Here is a 15,948-nt window from a genome sequence, read left to right as displayed (position 1 = left end):
TTGGCATTCAAGGCCAGGCTGGATGTGGCTCTGGACAGCCTGATCTGGTGGTTGGCAACCCTGCACATAGCAGGGAGGTTTAAACTGGATGATCATTGTAGTCCTTTTCTACTCAGGCCATTCTGTGATTCTATGACTGTCACATTCTTTATTTCAGTTGATGAGGGGGAGCACAACAGCTGCCAGTATGCAACAAAGAGCACTAAAACAGAGAGGAAAATGAAATATGCACTTCTATTCGATATATTTTGTTCCTTTGTTCCATTTCCATTTTTCAGGTGATCCATCCCATGTGGCATGTAGGCACATTGGTTTGTGTAATATGGAAAACATATGTTGGTAGCTTAAGGGTAAAATAATTTTAAAAATAAATAAAAAGCCACAAAGTAACAAAATGTCTTGGTTTAAATACACACTTTTCAGAACCAAATAATTGTCTTTGGGACATTGGCCCCAGTGAGTTGGTTTGATTCACAACTTCCCATTTCAGAGTAAGAATTTGACTTGTGAGTCTGAAAGACAATGATGGTAAGCTGCTGAGCTTTATGGGAGCTTGTTCATCTCAGTTTACAAGTGGGATGAAAAGTTCAATCCAACCTTTATGCTTTAATAAATAGTAAAAGCAAATAGAAAAAAAAGGCTAAATCTATATGGGAATCCAGAGCTTTTCGACATCTCAAAGAAATGCCAATAATGGCTGTGGAAATGTCATAAATCAAGCCTATAAAACAAAAGTTTGACCTTAGCTGAAGATATCTAAGTTAGCTTTCTTTTCCTGGGAAAAGTAAGAAGCTGATGCTAGTAAAAAAAAAAAAAAAAAGCATTCAATCTGTAGTGGAAATACAAGTAATGGCTTGGAGCAGTGATTGAGCATCTGGTGGGAATGCAGGGCCAGCCCAGGGGAGCTCGGGTGTATGCAATGCAGCTGGACTGGAAGGGTTAGAGCCAGGATCCAACCCTTCCCAGACCTCATTTAAGGGTTGGTAGTGGAGGTGAGAGGATCTTTCAGGAGATCCCTGTGTATACCTGTGGCCTTCCAAAGGTAAGCAGCTTCTTTATTTTTGTCCCTGATGTTGTTGTGTTTGAACAAATCCTCACTTGCTGCTGTCTGGGACCTTGCTGTTCTGTGCTTTCATTGCTGTGCTTTCTATTATGTTACACCATCACATCTACCTTTACAGTAATGTAGTTAGTTCTCTTGAAAGCCTGGGTGCATTCTCTAACTGGCTTTTAGAGTCTACACCTGAAGTCCGCATAGTAAAAAATTTACTGTCTTTGAAAAGACTTTTCAGGGCAACACCTGCGTGCACCATAAGAATGTTCAAAGGCTTTCTCTCGGATGCCACCATGGCTTCAAATGGACTTCATGTTGCAGGACTGCAGGAGCTTGCCATGAGTTTCTGTTTTCCGTTACCTCTTCTGAGTACAGCTTCTTGATTAAAAAATAATTATATATATATATATTTTTAAAACACTGTGTTGATCAGTCAGTGTCTTGTTTTAAAACTGCCCTTATCTAGAGGCTAAAAGTAACCTTTAAGATCTGCAAGGCAAAGGGAGGAACTAGCATGAAGAACCAGAAAGGCCAATAGGAAAAAGGGAGTGCACACTTCTTAACATTATTTTCTGACTTTGTGTGTGTAAGACTGTACTGAACAGGAAATTTTTCTTAGTGTTCCATCTATTTTTAAGCTGCACTTGTGTCACAAGTTGTTTTATCACCTGAGCATTAGGTTGGGGAATTCTACGCAAACCTTCCTGAGGGACAGAGAGGGAGACATAGACTTAACCAGAAGACACCGTCCTTGGCAGTCCTCCTGCTATGCCAGTAAATCTCCAAAAGCCCATGAGATTCCCAGGAGGTTATCTTTGGAACACCGTAGTAATAGCAGTAGCCAGCAATAACAAGTTCTTATACAGAAGGAAAGTGTTTGGGTGACTTAATCTGGTTGAACTTGAAGCTGTAAGCAGTCCTGTATCCTTTAGGAAGGAAGAAATTCTATCCAGGTGCATATAGAAGCAGAGGTTTGTGGTTGCTGTGGCTCACAGGATAGTTTACAGCTCCTTGTGTTTTTCAGTTAATTACCAAACCAAATGATTCTGGAGCAGCTTGTGAGAGCAGAATAGGACAGCAGTCAGGGTCTTCAAGAAATATCTCAGCAAAGCTACTGAGATATTGAAGGTGGATAGCCAGAGGGCAAGCCACGTGCCTGTAAGGACAGTGCTCACTTGAGTACACAATATGTTAACTACATCTGGATTTCGGATAATCATCCTTGACTAATATGAGGAGAAGGTTTAAGTGCTGAATAAATAAATTACTTAATTGCATGTTATCAGAGAAGAACAGATGGTCAGTGGAGTTTGTTTTCTGACTGCCTGCGCTTTCAAGGGAGGGTAGATTTGCACTGATTCTTGTACAAAAGATTTCCTAATGTCAATAACTCATCTATAGGTACATTGAACAACCTGCTACTGTTATCTTTGAGATGTGTCTTGCTACTGCCTGTTCTAGGCATCTCATTGTTATCAGGAATTTATATTTTGTGAAGCTTTCCTCTTTCCCTCATATATGATAACCGTATGCTTGTTATTCAGAAAGGTGAAAAACAGCTCAAGGTGACAGGTGGCTGTCATGGATGTCATGTAAACTAACATCTTCCTGAAGCTACGTTAAAATCATAATTTGTAATCCAGGTTCCACTGAAAGACTTTGTTTTCTTGTTCTTTGGAAGTTTTTTGGTGAAAAAACAAATTTGTCTGCTGCTGCTGCTAAGTGCCTTTCCTCAAGTTCTTGCATTCAGGTACCTGCAGGCCTTAGCAGTTGGCTTGACCTGCTCTTGCTACAGTCCTTCACCGGTCATGAATTTAAACTGTACTTAGAGGTGAAGGTTTCCATATGAAAATTGAGACAGGGGACATGGTCCAATGTTTTACTTCAGAACTAAGATCTATTTCCCTTGCATTTCTTGGTGAAAGGATTCTATGAATTTGTTGCAGTATTTGCCTTGCATAACTTCGCTGTGGCCTAAACGTGGTGTGGTAGATTTGAGTGCTGTGTGTTTTTCTTTAAATTGTTTTTATCTCACTTTGCCAATCTTTTCCTCATGAGAGATAGTATGGGAAAATTAAGCATAGGAGTGCTTCAGTTTTAGTACACAATTCTTTCTCTAAATGAGGAGGAACAAACCAGGATTTACTTTTTGTGTTCTAGTACTTCATTAAGAGAAAATAAACAGCAAAAGGGAAATTCCCTGGTGTTTTGAAGACAACAGCAATGCAGAACATGCTCGTCACTGTTTTCTCCCATAACACTGAATACTTTATCACCTGTTGTTTTGGTTTTTTTTTTTAAGTAGCACTTGAAGTACCTCTTTGCTCCCTGTGTGTGAACATCAAAATCAAATGCAGTAACAAATGCTTGAGCAGAAATTTTCGAATGCTGAATTTTAATTCAGAGTTCATTCTTGGAACCAGCTTGATTCATTAATATTTAGCTTTCTTGTATTGAACTTCTCTGCTTAATCTTTGTTTAAAGAATCTTTTCTATTACTTTTGAATTCAATTTTGAGCTAAAATCTGTTATTGAATATAAAAATGAAATTAATTAGCAGGAAAGCATTGGGCAGGATTAAGCACTAATACTAGCTAGTCATATGCTTGTCATCACTATTAACTCCCCTAGTCCTGCTTCTTGACATGGGTATCATGGCCCTGAACATGAGGGAGGGCCTTTAGAGTTCAGGACTGATGATTGCTAGGTGGATGTGGCTGGTATATTCTGATATGTCTAGTGTGCCTCAAGACAACAGCATAAAAATAGAATAGCATTTACTATCATTAATTAGGTTAATTCATTTATATGATGGAGTAGACTCTTATCTGAATCAGGGTACATGCATTAGCCATGGGAATTGGACTAGATAATTTCCAAAGGTCTCTTCCAACACCTATGATTTTGTGAATTAACTGAAAATGAGATTGTATCAGTGAGTAATATGGAGAGGGAAGCTGTGTTAGCTACTGTTTGCAACAAATAGTTATCCAAATGCCTTGTTTGGCATTAGGTAACTATTAAAATAGAATTTGCTGTAACTTAATTGTAAGGCACAGTGGATTTCTGAATTGTATCCAAAGAGCAGTGAGGAATCACTCTGTTGTTTGCTACAACAGAGCAAACACCTCTCCCTCTCCAGTTTTATTTAACTGACAGCTTTCAATTTTGTCGATTGCAAAATACCAAAGTAGGATAGGAAGTACAGAGTGTGGCAACTTTTAGACACAAAACAGCTTTTGAATGGTGAAAGACAGATAAATTGTCTATTTTTTGATAGGGATGTGTTGGGGAGAACCATACTGAACAGTTAATGCCCCAGTGAATCCACAAGGACTTAGAGTGACTTGACATGTCAGTGGAAGCTGTCAAACTCCTATCAAAAGGACAGATCTCTGTGGGATTTGTATCCTGTATGCCAGCCTTGGTAAGAAGGCTCCATAGCACCAGAAAAGCTAGGAGTGGTGAAAACTAATGAAGAGAACGCAGACACCTCAAATACAGTTAAGCATTGGTAGTAGTCTGTGAACTCTAGTCTTCAGGACTCTGAAACTTTTGTTTTTTTATTCTAAAATTCACTTTTGCCAAAAAATCTGCATACAATTTGAATGAAATTGAATATGTTTCAGGGCTCAAGCAGCATGTCTTCAATCTGAAGCAAAATGGAGATGAATTTCAATTAGATGTTCCCATTATAATCTATCTCTACCTGTAGTTTTCATCAAAATTGCTAGTAAATGTGTTATAATATATGATCAGGATTTGCCCACTAGCAGCAGTATGCCTATTCTTTTTTTAAAAGGAAAAAAGGAAAATAATTAGCCTGATGCCTGCATACGTTCATGCATATAGATGTATATAACAGCTTCTAACAGTGAATGACTTTAATTGTTATGTGTAACTTGTGTGGGGCTTAAGTAGATCTGTATGTATGTCTTCTGTGAACGTAATACATCTAATGGTTTATATTCCTTTCATCTTCATGATAATGATACAGATTACTAATTAGGTTGATAAAGCAAAGTATTTCAAAAGAGATATTGTGATGGTTGCAGAGTAGCCAGGTACTCAAAAATGTCTGTTTTTGTAGTGATGGTTTGTTCTGAACTTCATTTGATGGTAATTTATTATGCATCAACTCACAAATTGAATTTTGGAATGGCAGTGTTACTTCAGGTTTACTGCCTGCTTGCAGTGCACTGATGGCGACCACTTGCTGGTGCAGTGAAGCTCTTCTGCCTTTCTGGAGCTATTGGTATGCTGGGATGTTGTGGTGCTCTGAAGTGAACATCCCCCTACTGTATATCTATCTGCTCCCTAATATGCATCATTTCCACAGTTGGGAAGTACTTACTCCACACAGATGATAATAAGATTGATTGTTTCCATCTTTTATCACTGATTTCGACAAAGACCTTAGAGATCTGTGTACTCTTGGCACAGTTCTTAAATGAGCCGTTACCCAGGTTTTTATTTCAGGCAGTACCAACTTCATATACAGGTTGAAACAACTTGATGTCTTTTCTTCAGGAGAAGGCAGTTTTATTAAGTGTTTTTTTGTTGATTAGAATAAAAAAATAAAACAAAAAAACATATATTAGTACCAGGAGTACTTCCTTGGCTGCGTGTCATGTTTTTCTGAGAATATTGTTAGAGGTGTAGCTTACTGCCCTTACCCTGTCAAAGGAGTTTAGGAGTGTGTAAATATAGCACACGAGTAGTGTTGAGTTGCTGATGATTTTGGTTGGCGCACGTGGGACTTATTGGTATTGTTTATGACACAGTGTTTAAGAAGGAGAAAAGTGAATTACTGAATACTACAGAGCTGTGGAATGGGTGTGGTGTATTTGGATCAACTGTGGTGATAGGAAACTTAACTTTGGTTCAGTGTTGAGAGGAGGAGAGTAACTGAGCCGTAATGTGTGAAGGAGATAGTTGATCAGGTTAATAAAGTGTTCCCCATTTAGAGAAACTTGACAGAGCTCTTGATTTGGTTTCTGTTTAGAAGGATAGGGAGTGTTAAGTGGAAGATGTAAGTTGTTGTATTTTAGGGAGAGACTCTGTGTACCTTTGGAGTGCCACATAAACACTGTGGGAGACTGCATTGCATCTAGTATATGAATAAGTGTTTGGATTTTAATGTAGTTTATTTTTCATGTGCCTGGTAAGGAAGATGGAGCTGGCTGTCTCTGCTTCTGAAAAAAGATGATGCTTAATTTCAACCTTCTACTGTTTTCATTGTGGAACTTAAAGCTGCACGTCCTTCTGCTTGATACCACAGGATACATCTTCAGTTCTGGGCTGTTGCTGTTGAGACACTAATCTTTTCATCCTTCTTTCCTTTGTGATAAATGCAGCAGCGCCACCGATGGGTCACTTAAGTGGAAGGTGTTATTTAGAGGAGGGGCATGGTGCAGAGTGCTTGAATAATGGCTCTGCCAGCTGCTGACACACTGATAATAGACTTCTTGTCAAGCAACAGCTGTTAGAGAGAAATCAGGTAAGCCTAAGTGAGTGTGTCTATCTTTAGGTAGCTGTAAGTGAAATTCACCTGTGGGCTTGTGGGATGAAATGAGAAGAATTCACATTCCAGTGTATGCATGATCAACTTCTAGAGATGACAGGAACCTCAGTAATGACAACTGGGGAAGCAGCAAGATAAGGCAAGCGTTCCTCTGAGCTCTGCCATATGGGATATAGATGGTCAAGTTGTGACGCACTGGCAGAGGGATGTTTGCGGTTTCTTCTGGATTCCAGAGCTAATCAAGTTATCACTAATGGGAGACATGCATCAGGTAAAAACAGGAAGAAGTAAAGAAAGGAAGAAATGATTGAAAAGGGAAAAAACAAATTGTTGTTCTTTACTGCACCTAAATAGGTGGCAGCAGCCAAGTGGTTCTGTGGGGCCTTTCTGCTGATGATGGTGTGGTGTGGCTGTCCTGCTGTGAGGGTTTTTTTCCAAATACCCTCTGGATGCTGTAGCCAGGCGAGGGTGAGCAGCTAATGTGGTCTCACTGAGCGGTAGGGTGTCCTGCTGACTGCGGGCTGCTGGCCAACTGACCTGAGCTGTACGCTGAGGGCAAATGTTTGCTGCTTTTATACCCTTTACTATACTAAGCTTGGTCACCTAAAACCAGTTATATGTGAATCTGGTTCGCCATTTGCTTATGGACATATCACTTATTGATTAGTGCCTGCTACCTTGTTGTCCTTGAGTTTATTCAGAGCTTGTATTTCTTTTGTTCCTTTTGTCTCTGTGAGATCCAGTGTTGTCAGTGGAGTTTCACAGGGATAGGGGGCACTGGCGGTCCCTAGCTTGTCATAGTGGGACTGGCACCTCCTGTATATTGTAGGAATGCAGGCTATGATGTATCCACAGTTTCTGCCCTTGTAGGACACCCCCAGCCCTGCCCCTGTCTGTGTTGTGACTGTCTGTTCTCAGCTGATCTACCTTAATGTGTCAATGGTGTGTCTTCATCAACTCAAACTTTGCTTTGAAAACCCTACTTAAAACTGTAGTAAGGAAACACAGTATATTAGAGGTCCTGATGCAGCACTGGTAGTATGTAGTGGTGGCTTTCATTCTGCCTGGCAAATTAAAGATTTAATAATAAAAGCATATAGCACAATCATCTGTCTGAGTGGGAGAAAAGAGTATTGCAGTAGAAGCAGCAAGATTTTTCTGAGGCCAGAAGCTTAGTGGGAGTCAAAAACGCTGAACAAATCTTCTGTAGATAGCAGAGAACATATTTAAAGAGTGAAGTGGGGCTTTAGAAGGAGTTGTAATTATATACTTAAGGTCAAATTTTATCAGGGTTTATGAAGGTCCGTTCTTGAACGTCATATGATGCCTTTATTGCAGCCTTTAAGTCGTTTTCTACTCTTTATGGTGTACTCTTGGTATGCGATCAAATGAAAATACTGCAATAAGACAACTGTGCATCTGAGTATATCAGCTTTCATTCTTAGTCTTGAGTTATGATTTTAGGTTTTGATGTGTCATACAGATGCATATATGTTTTCTCTTGATAAGTCAGGATAATAACCAAAGCAAAAATGGAAATCTTATTTCTTTTACTTCATCAGTGAACGAACATCAGTTGGAAAGTACTTGAACCAAACACCCTCACGCCAGCAGAAGAGATGTGAAGTAAGTGATAGCAACTAACAGGAGAAAGTGGGGAAGGCTTAGGAGCAGAATGTAAATTAAAGTTTTTGTAGTGACTCATAAACACTAAGAATATTCAAGCACAAGGTTAGACCTAAGTACTCAAGGTAAAAAGACTTTTCTTGAATTATTTCAAATGACCTATAAACTCACAGTATGAATCATTGTTAAAAGGGTTCAATGTCTCCTATTGTTGAAAACAAATTTCTCTCAGACTACCCTTAGCTATTAATATGCAGAATGAAGGGTGACAGGGAATGCCCCAGATTGCTGGCAGTATGACCCGCTTTATGCTAGCGCTGATGGCCTTACCATTCTCATTTGAACGCATTTGAATGGATTTTGTTTAGCATTTGCTAAAAGTCCTGCTAAACTTTCTGTTGTCAGAATAGGAACTGTTTGGTGTGGGTTTGGTACACTGAACTTCTAAAAATAAGGAAAAAAAAATAAGAACAAGTATAGGATTTAAGTATGCTGCAGTTGAATTGTTGGCACTAGTACATTATTTCACTTTTGTCTTCTTTTTATTCCTGCCTGCCTATAAGTAGACAGCGTAGATATATTTCAGACAGTTGAAGTCTAGAGAAAAAGTTACTGCTTCCTTTTCTTTGTGTATCATTTGGGAGAGGGAAAGAAGTTGCATGGGAGTGATTTCAGTGAATCAAAATTTTGAGTCTTCCTTCCTAAATATAGGCCTTGAGGTCTGCATTTTCAGGGGTTGGTGCTGGGTCCAGTCTTGTTTCTTTGATGAGGAAATAGTGTCCACCCCCAGCAAGTTTGATGATGATTATATGAAGCTGGGAGGGATGGCTGACACACCTGAAGGCTGTGCTGCTATTCAGCGAGACCTGGATAGGCGAGAGTTGGACAGAGAGGAACCTGATGAGGTTTAACAAAAGCAAATGTAGTCTCTTTCACCAAGGGAGGAATAACTGCATGCACCAGTACGGGTTAGGGGATGACATCCTGGAGAGGAGCTCTGCAGAAAGAGCCCTGGTGGACAGCAGATTGGCCATGAGCCAGAAGTGTGCCCTGGTGGCCAAGAAGGCCAATGGCATCATGGGGTACATTAAAAATAGTGGCTAGCTGGTCGAGGGAGGTTATCCACCCCTATATTCTTCCATGGCCAGGCCTCACCTGGGGTGTTGTGTCGAATTCTGGGCTCCCCAGTACAAAAAAGGCAGGGATCTCCTGGAGAGAGTCCAGCAAAGGACCACAAAGATGACAAAGGGCACGGAGCATCTCTGCTATGACGAAAGGCTGGGTGACCTGGATCTGTTCAGCCCTGAGAAAAGATTGAGAGTGGATCTATTTAGTGTTTATAATTATCCAAGGTGTAGAAGGCAAAGGGACAAGGCAAGCCTTTTCAGCAGTCTGCAGGGAGAGAACGAGGGGAAACAGCCACAAACTGAAGCATAGGAAGTTCCACACACATTTCTTCACTGCCTTCCTGGGCAGCTTGTTCCAGTGCTCTATCACTCTTACTGTTATGTTTCCTTCTCTGGATATGGCCAAGACCCACCTGGATGCCTACCTGTGAAACCTGGTTTAGGGAGTCTGCTTTGGCAGGGGGATTGGACTTGATGATCTCTAGAGGTCCCTTCCAATTTTGTGATACTGTGTTTCTGCTTTTAAAACTTTTTGTCCATGGTAAGTAATATTAATAATAATAAAACAACAAAGAGAAATGTGGCTGTGGCTTGTTTTACGTAATTCAGAAAGGCAATTTCTTGGTGTCTTCTGTCCTGCATGACAAACAAAGGTCTGTTGAGAAATTCATTATGGGTCCTAGTTCAATATAGCCTCTTCACATCTTGCAGTTGTTTTCAAATCCTTTAATCTCAGCACTTCTGAAGAGTTGATTTTGGCTCATGGCTCTTCTGCAGCAAGGTGTTTATTTAAACTGGCCAGCTCCAACAGTTAATGCAGCATCTCTGAAACTGCCAGTGAGCCTAAATTAAGTTGTCAGAGTCAACATACAGATCTAGTGAGCCTATTAAAATCTTAATAACTTTTAAAATTGAGCTCTGGGTAGCAAATGTTGTCCTGCGCATTAGATTTTGAGTAGATAAATCCATTAAACTACATTTTATCTCTTTTCTTTTATTCTTTTTGTCACAAACAACCTGAAAGTGGAGATAAGAGGAATTTTTAGAAATGCATTGAATACCTCTAATACTGGAACATCACAAAAGACTTGTCCTTGAACCGTATGCTGCTCATCCAAACAAAGAAAAACTTTCTGCTTTTCATTGGTTCTCCCTACCACTGGTATTTGGATTTTTGTTCCTGAGTGGAAGCCTGTTGGTTTTAATGAGGCAATAGAGTGGAGAAAACAGCTGTGGTGCTTCTTTGTTGCCTATTGCTTCAGAGCCCATAGTGCATTCTGAAGTTAGGAAAGGAGCTGTCAATTGCATTTATAATCAGCATTTTATTGTCTCATCTCAGTTCTGTGTGTGAGGACATTCTTCAAGTCCAGTAAAGCTATATATTTTTTTCTTCTTCTTCCTTCTAGTGAAGTGACACATAACTGACAGGTGGCAATATCTATGATGCACTGCTGTAAATTAGAATTTCCTCCTTCCATTTACTCTGAACTGGAAGGAAAATTCTTTTTCTGCAACAGTTCTCACGTAGCTCTTAAGTTCTCCTTCATTAATAGATGCGAGTGGGAGGTCAAAATTGAACTTTTTAATGGGAACAAAGTTGCAGCCTTAATTATGGAGGAAATTGTAGATTACTCATAATAATCAACTGAAATTTGAATGTTAAGTTTGACTGACAGAAAAACATCTGTCATTATTATTACTATGTGTAAGACCATATCCATTTGCAGACAAGTACTGAGTGATTAGACAGTACTAGAAGAAGTAAAAGGACTTTTATGCAAAACTCCTTGTAATTCTTTTCTTTCAAGAAGGATAATTAGTGGCCTTTTGGATTTTCAGCCAGTTGTAATGCTCTCTGAAAGCAAATTAAATAAAACCGAGTGTGGTCATTTGTGACAGCAGCAACTGAAATGAGCCCTTCTGCTCAAGTGTACTATGATCTTGGCTCTGCCTTTTATCTCAGTGTGAAGTGAATATTAGCACAGAATCTTTTATTTGTACACCAATTAATAACTAAAGAAAATGTAAAATATGCAGTATGTACAACACATGTTTATAATGAAGAATTAGACATATAAATGTCATGCAATGCAGTTGTCAATTCTTCTAGAGTGGCATTTAAATCTACACTCTGAACTTTGCAGAGAACTGTAAAATGTAAATTAATAGTAGATAGCCAGAAATGTGGTGAAACGTACTTGAGGGAGTCAACACTGCTAACTATGAAGTATATACCAGTCTCTATGATAATGGTGTAAGTGCTTTCAGATGTGGTTCGATTTCTCAGAGCTTCTTTCAGTAAACTCTTGTTTTTCAGTACAAAAGGATGAACTTGGCTTGGGGTCTTTAAAACAAGCATTATCCACTAAGCTATCCAAATGCCAGCACTTTGACATCATTAAAGCCTAATTATCAAGAGATCTTAGTCAGAGGATATTAATGACACTGTCTTTCTATGGCTTATAAAATGGCAGTATAATGATCTAATTGAACTCTAAGACATCTTTGTTTTTTTTTCCCCACATTTCTTCTATTAACAAAAATAAGAACATCTGCAGTATTAATGTCTTTGTGGACAGCTCAGCCCAACTGATTTTAGTTTTCACGTTTGTGTAACAATTAGATAGCATGGCTCCTTAAGCTGGGAGCCTATTTTGGTTACAAATGCACTACCTGTAGCAGATAAGATACTCCCAAATCTCTTAGAACCTAAACAAAAAATGCTTTTTCAGTGGTGAAACGGCAGTTGTCTGGAATTGAAGGAGACAGAAGTGATGGAGCAATTTTCCTTGGCATAGCTGTCCACAGACTTCCTTTGCTAGCTTTTAGTTATCCCTGAGTTTGGACGCTGAATCTATTAAGAAGGTGGAGGTGCCACAGATGAGAGCAGTCTTAGGTTGATTTTAAGCATGAGCGTGAAGTGAGGTATTAGAAATCTTAGAGAAGTTAACTGTGTAACAGTTTGTGAAACGCAGTCTGTTAGTATTGCGTAGCACTTGGAGGATCTCCAAGCAGCTTGCAAATATCCATTAATTAACCCTCAGTGGGTAATGACACAAAGATCATTTCTCTCATTTTGGAATCATAAATGAGTTGCTGTTAATTTGTAGATCAACTTTGCTACCATCTGTTAAAAGCAGCAAAGAAAGTAGAGCTTAAGGAAAAAGCATTTATTTGCTGTCAGGACAGTCACAAGCAGAATGTAACCAACTGTACTTGATTTTAAACTGGAGAGGAAAAAAAAAAGAAAGAAAAAAGGAGGAATCCTTAGATACTTGTTGATTTGTGTTTATAAAGATCTTCATAGTCCAGGTTTTACATAGTCTGGCTTTGGAAATGAAGATTAAGCTTTCCAAACAGACCACACAGCCAAAAGATGTCAGGAGTTTCAGGGACTTCTGTGGCTTCTTCAACCTCCAATCCTTTGCTGTTTTTCAAATTACTTAATGCATGTCCATCCCCAGCTGCTGTTTTGGACTGTCATCTTTACATTGCTGTCATATCACACATAAACTTGCCTATCATTACTGTGATGTTTTGTTTACGACAAAGGCTGGCTTTAATAAGGCTTTTTTTTTTTTTTTTTTTTTTTCCAATTTATTGCTTCTCTAGAACATTTGTCTGTAAATATTGAAATCATTAGTGAAGTGTGTAACTGTCTCTGTGGCTTTCTGATAGTAAGAACCTGCGAAGGCTTGTGCTTCTTCTCTCTTAAGGATGTTGTGGTATTAATCATCCTGATTTTTATGCACCTGTACGGGTATTTAGTCACATTTTGTATTAGCCACTGTTTGTAGGATAATCACTTTATTACTCACAGCGTATCAGTTAAGTTGGATGAAAGATGAGTTCTTGTTATTTGAATGTCTGGGTCAAAAATAACCAAAAAAACGTTTAACACGAAACACTATGCACTTTCTTAGTGAGGACTTAGGTCAGCTCCTTGTGGTGCTCTTGAAATAGATGTAGCTGTTTTTTGTTTGTTTGTTTGTTTTTCATTGAGAATTGCAGTACAGGAATAAGGTGCAGCTGTATGTTTTCCTTCTTGTATGTGTATATATATTTAATATATATATATATACATATATATATTTTTTTCTACAGTTATTCACAGAAATATTCATCTGTTTTCTTCTTCTGTTTCTCCAGGTTTGATTAGAAGGCAGGTATATTGAGGAGAGAACAAGTGGGATGAAGTTCATGGTTATTACAACAAACCACAGGGGAAAATCCTGTTCCTGATGTGATCTTTGAAGGTACACAGTGTTTCTTCTTGGTTTTTGTTTCTATACTGCTAAGAGAAGCATCAACATGCAACACATTTTAAGAACTGTAGGGGGGGGGGGGGGGAGGCACACACTTCTCAACTACTTGAAAGAAGGCATATAAATATAAAGGGGCTTTCTTCAGAAAGTTAGAAAAATATGTAGTAGCTGAAAAGGGGAGGATGGAGTAGCTGTAAACGTTCAAGTGAAATGATCTGATAAAGATTCTGACTGCATTTAATAACATAAAAATTGAGATTTATGTTATCACTTTCTACTTGCTATTGACATTCATATGCTTTTTGTCAACTTAGTAATTCTCAACTTCAATCATTTAGAAGAGCTTATTGAAAGATCTTCCCCTTGTTAGTGTGTGAATGTGTTAAGTTGGATTTATAATCTATGTTCTGCAGTAGAAGTAAGCTGCCAAGCTGTTTTGTTTTTAGTTCGTACTATGGCAAATGTGGCTTGTTGTAAGACTGAAAAAGTATTTTATAATGAGATCCAAGTTCATCCATTCACCACTTGGTGCCACTCTAGCTTTATGAACTGCGCTTTCACCAAAATTAAAGATCTTTTTTTTCTTCTAAGTTTTCTATGTGCTGTCTAAAATACAGACTGCTTTCAGTTACATTTCTCTGAATCAAAGCAAATGGTGGCTGATGGACAGTTTTCTGATATTACTCAGAATGGAAAGGATATGGTGGTATCTGTATTAGGGATTTAAAATTGAATATGTAGAGAGATGAGAGTACAGCAGGTTTTTGTTTTCTAATGCTGCTGTCAGTTCATACCTGAAGCTGGGCTAAAACATTTCAGTGACTGCTCTAAGTCTGTCCTTTTCCTGATAAGGAAGAGAGAGAGAGAGCTGTTGAGTGCATACAGGCATCTGCATGTAGGTTTCAGAGAACTATAGCACATGCTGCTTACTGCGTTTAATTACACCCCGTGTAGCACATATGCTTTCTTGGACTTCAGGATCTTGATCATCAAAGTGTTGTAAGGGTCTTTCCTCTGCAGACAATTCCATCTTCTTAGTTTTGTTTCTTAAGATGTAGATGTGGTAGAAGATCTACCACATTATTATTACTGGTTCTGCACATCACATCATGTACAATATCGCTCTGAAACAATATACCTTCATTGCAGATACATGCAGAAAGGGGGGAGAAATGTGGTGTAGAGTAGGGTGGCTTATGTACTTGATTGTTTTTTTTACTTTTTTGAGTAAATAAGTTGTCCTAGCTTATTGTGCAAGCTGATCTATGTGAGCTGGTGATAATTGTGGGGTAATCCACACAAAAAGGCCTGAGATCTTAGGACTGGAGAGAAGCTGTTGGCCTAGTTCTTGTATCAAGTGTTCAGTTTTAATGGTGAGCATCACAGAAGAGCAAAGGCTAGTGCTCAGGAGAGCCACAGGGTGATGCCAGATGGGTAGATATCTGCTCTGAAGGCCAGTGCTCTGGAGTCTTCAAATCCTTTGACTGTTTCATTTTGACCTTAATTCACCATAATCTTGATCTAAGATCTTAGCATGATTGATCTTAATGGCAATAGCTGCACCCTGCTTATTACCATGACTACATTATTGCTGTACATCTCTCATGACTGCTTCCACCTCTGGCTATTTTACAATTATTTACTTTTAGAAAAGCAGACAGACTTAACAAAGACTCTCTTTAACACTTCTCTGACCTATGCAAAATTTTTTAAAAAACGAAAAAAATTATGTCTTAAAAATGGTATTATTTTGTCAGTTTTTGGAGTAACTGTTGCCAGTGTGTGCTTCCCCAGGCTTTCTTTGAGAATCAGTTGGAGTATGTTAACACCTAAAGCAGCAGATGTGTTTTTGCAATGCTCTTTCTCATTTGGTATGCACCAGATTTCTCTTCAAAGAAGAACAACCTTCAACTTGTAGGAACTTCAACAGAGAACAGTAAATACCATCTAAAAGATTATCCTTTTGCTTTCCCCCAAAAATGTCCTTTAGCTAAAAGGAACAGAAATAATCTATGCCTTTTTTTTTTCTGCTTATTTTTTTACTCCTTCAAGGCTTTGAAAGTTTTTCTTTCTTCTCCAATATCTTTAACAAAAAGTAACAAGTCTTTCATGGGTGAATACTGCCATAATAGCAGGGAGACAGAAATCTTTATTTTTTAAGTCATTAATAATCTACAGTATTTAAAGTTGTGTGATGACAGGGCCACGTTAACTTGCTTTGGACTTCCTTTTTGCTATGAGAATTAGTATGTGTCCTATGGAATGAACAATGGTGTGGTAATGGAAAGATGAGCTATGTACACAGTATCCATTTGGGAACCCATATTCTTTTGTATTGCTTAGAACTGATGT

The 15,948-nt window shown here is 38.7% G+C and overlaps 1 long non-coding RNA gene across 1 annotated transcript; it reads left to right on the top strand.

The window, feature by feature from the left end:
- The first annotated feature begins 856 nt into the window (after positions 1-856).
- On the top strand, positions 857-15,295 carry LOC146757920 (uncharacterized). Its single transcript, XR_014935441.1, has 2 exons — positions 857-1,042; positions 13,481-15,295. It is a non-coding gene; the product is annotated as an uncharacterized LOC146757920 (long non-coding RNA).
- The last annotated feature ends 653 nt before the right edge of the window (positions 15,296-15,948 follow it).

The sequence above is a fragment of the Coturnix japonica genome, chromosome 18, assembly GCF_054131305.1.
Source record: "Coturnix japonica strain WE chromosome 18, WE-NBRP24, whole genome shotgun sequence".
Taxonomy (NCBI): Eukaryota; Metazoa; Chordata; class Aves; order Galliformes; family Phasianidae; genus Coturnix; species Coturnix japonica.
Note: the sequence above shows the minus strand (reverse complement) of the source record. Positions and strands in the feature narration are given on the sequence as shown.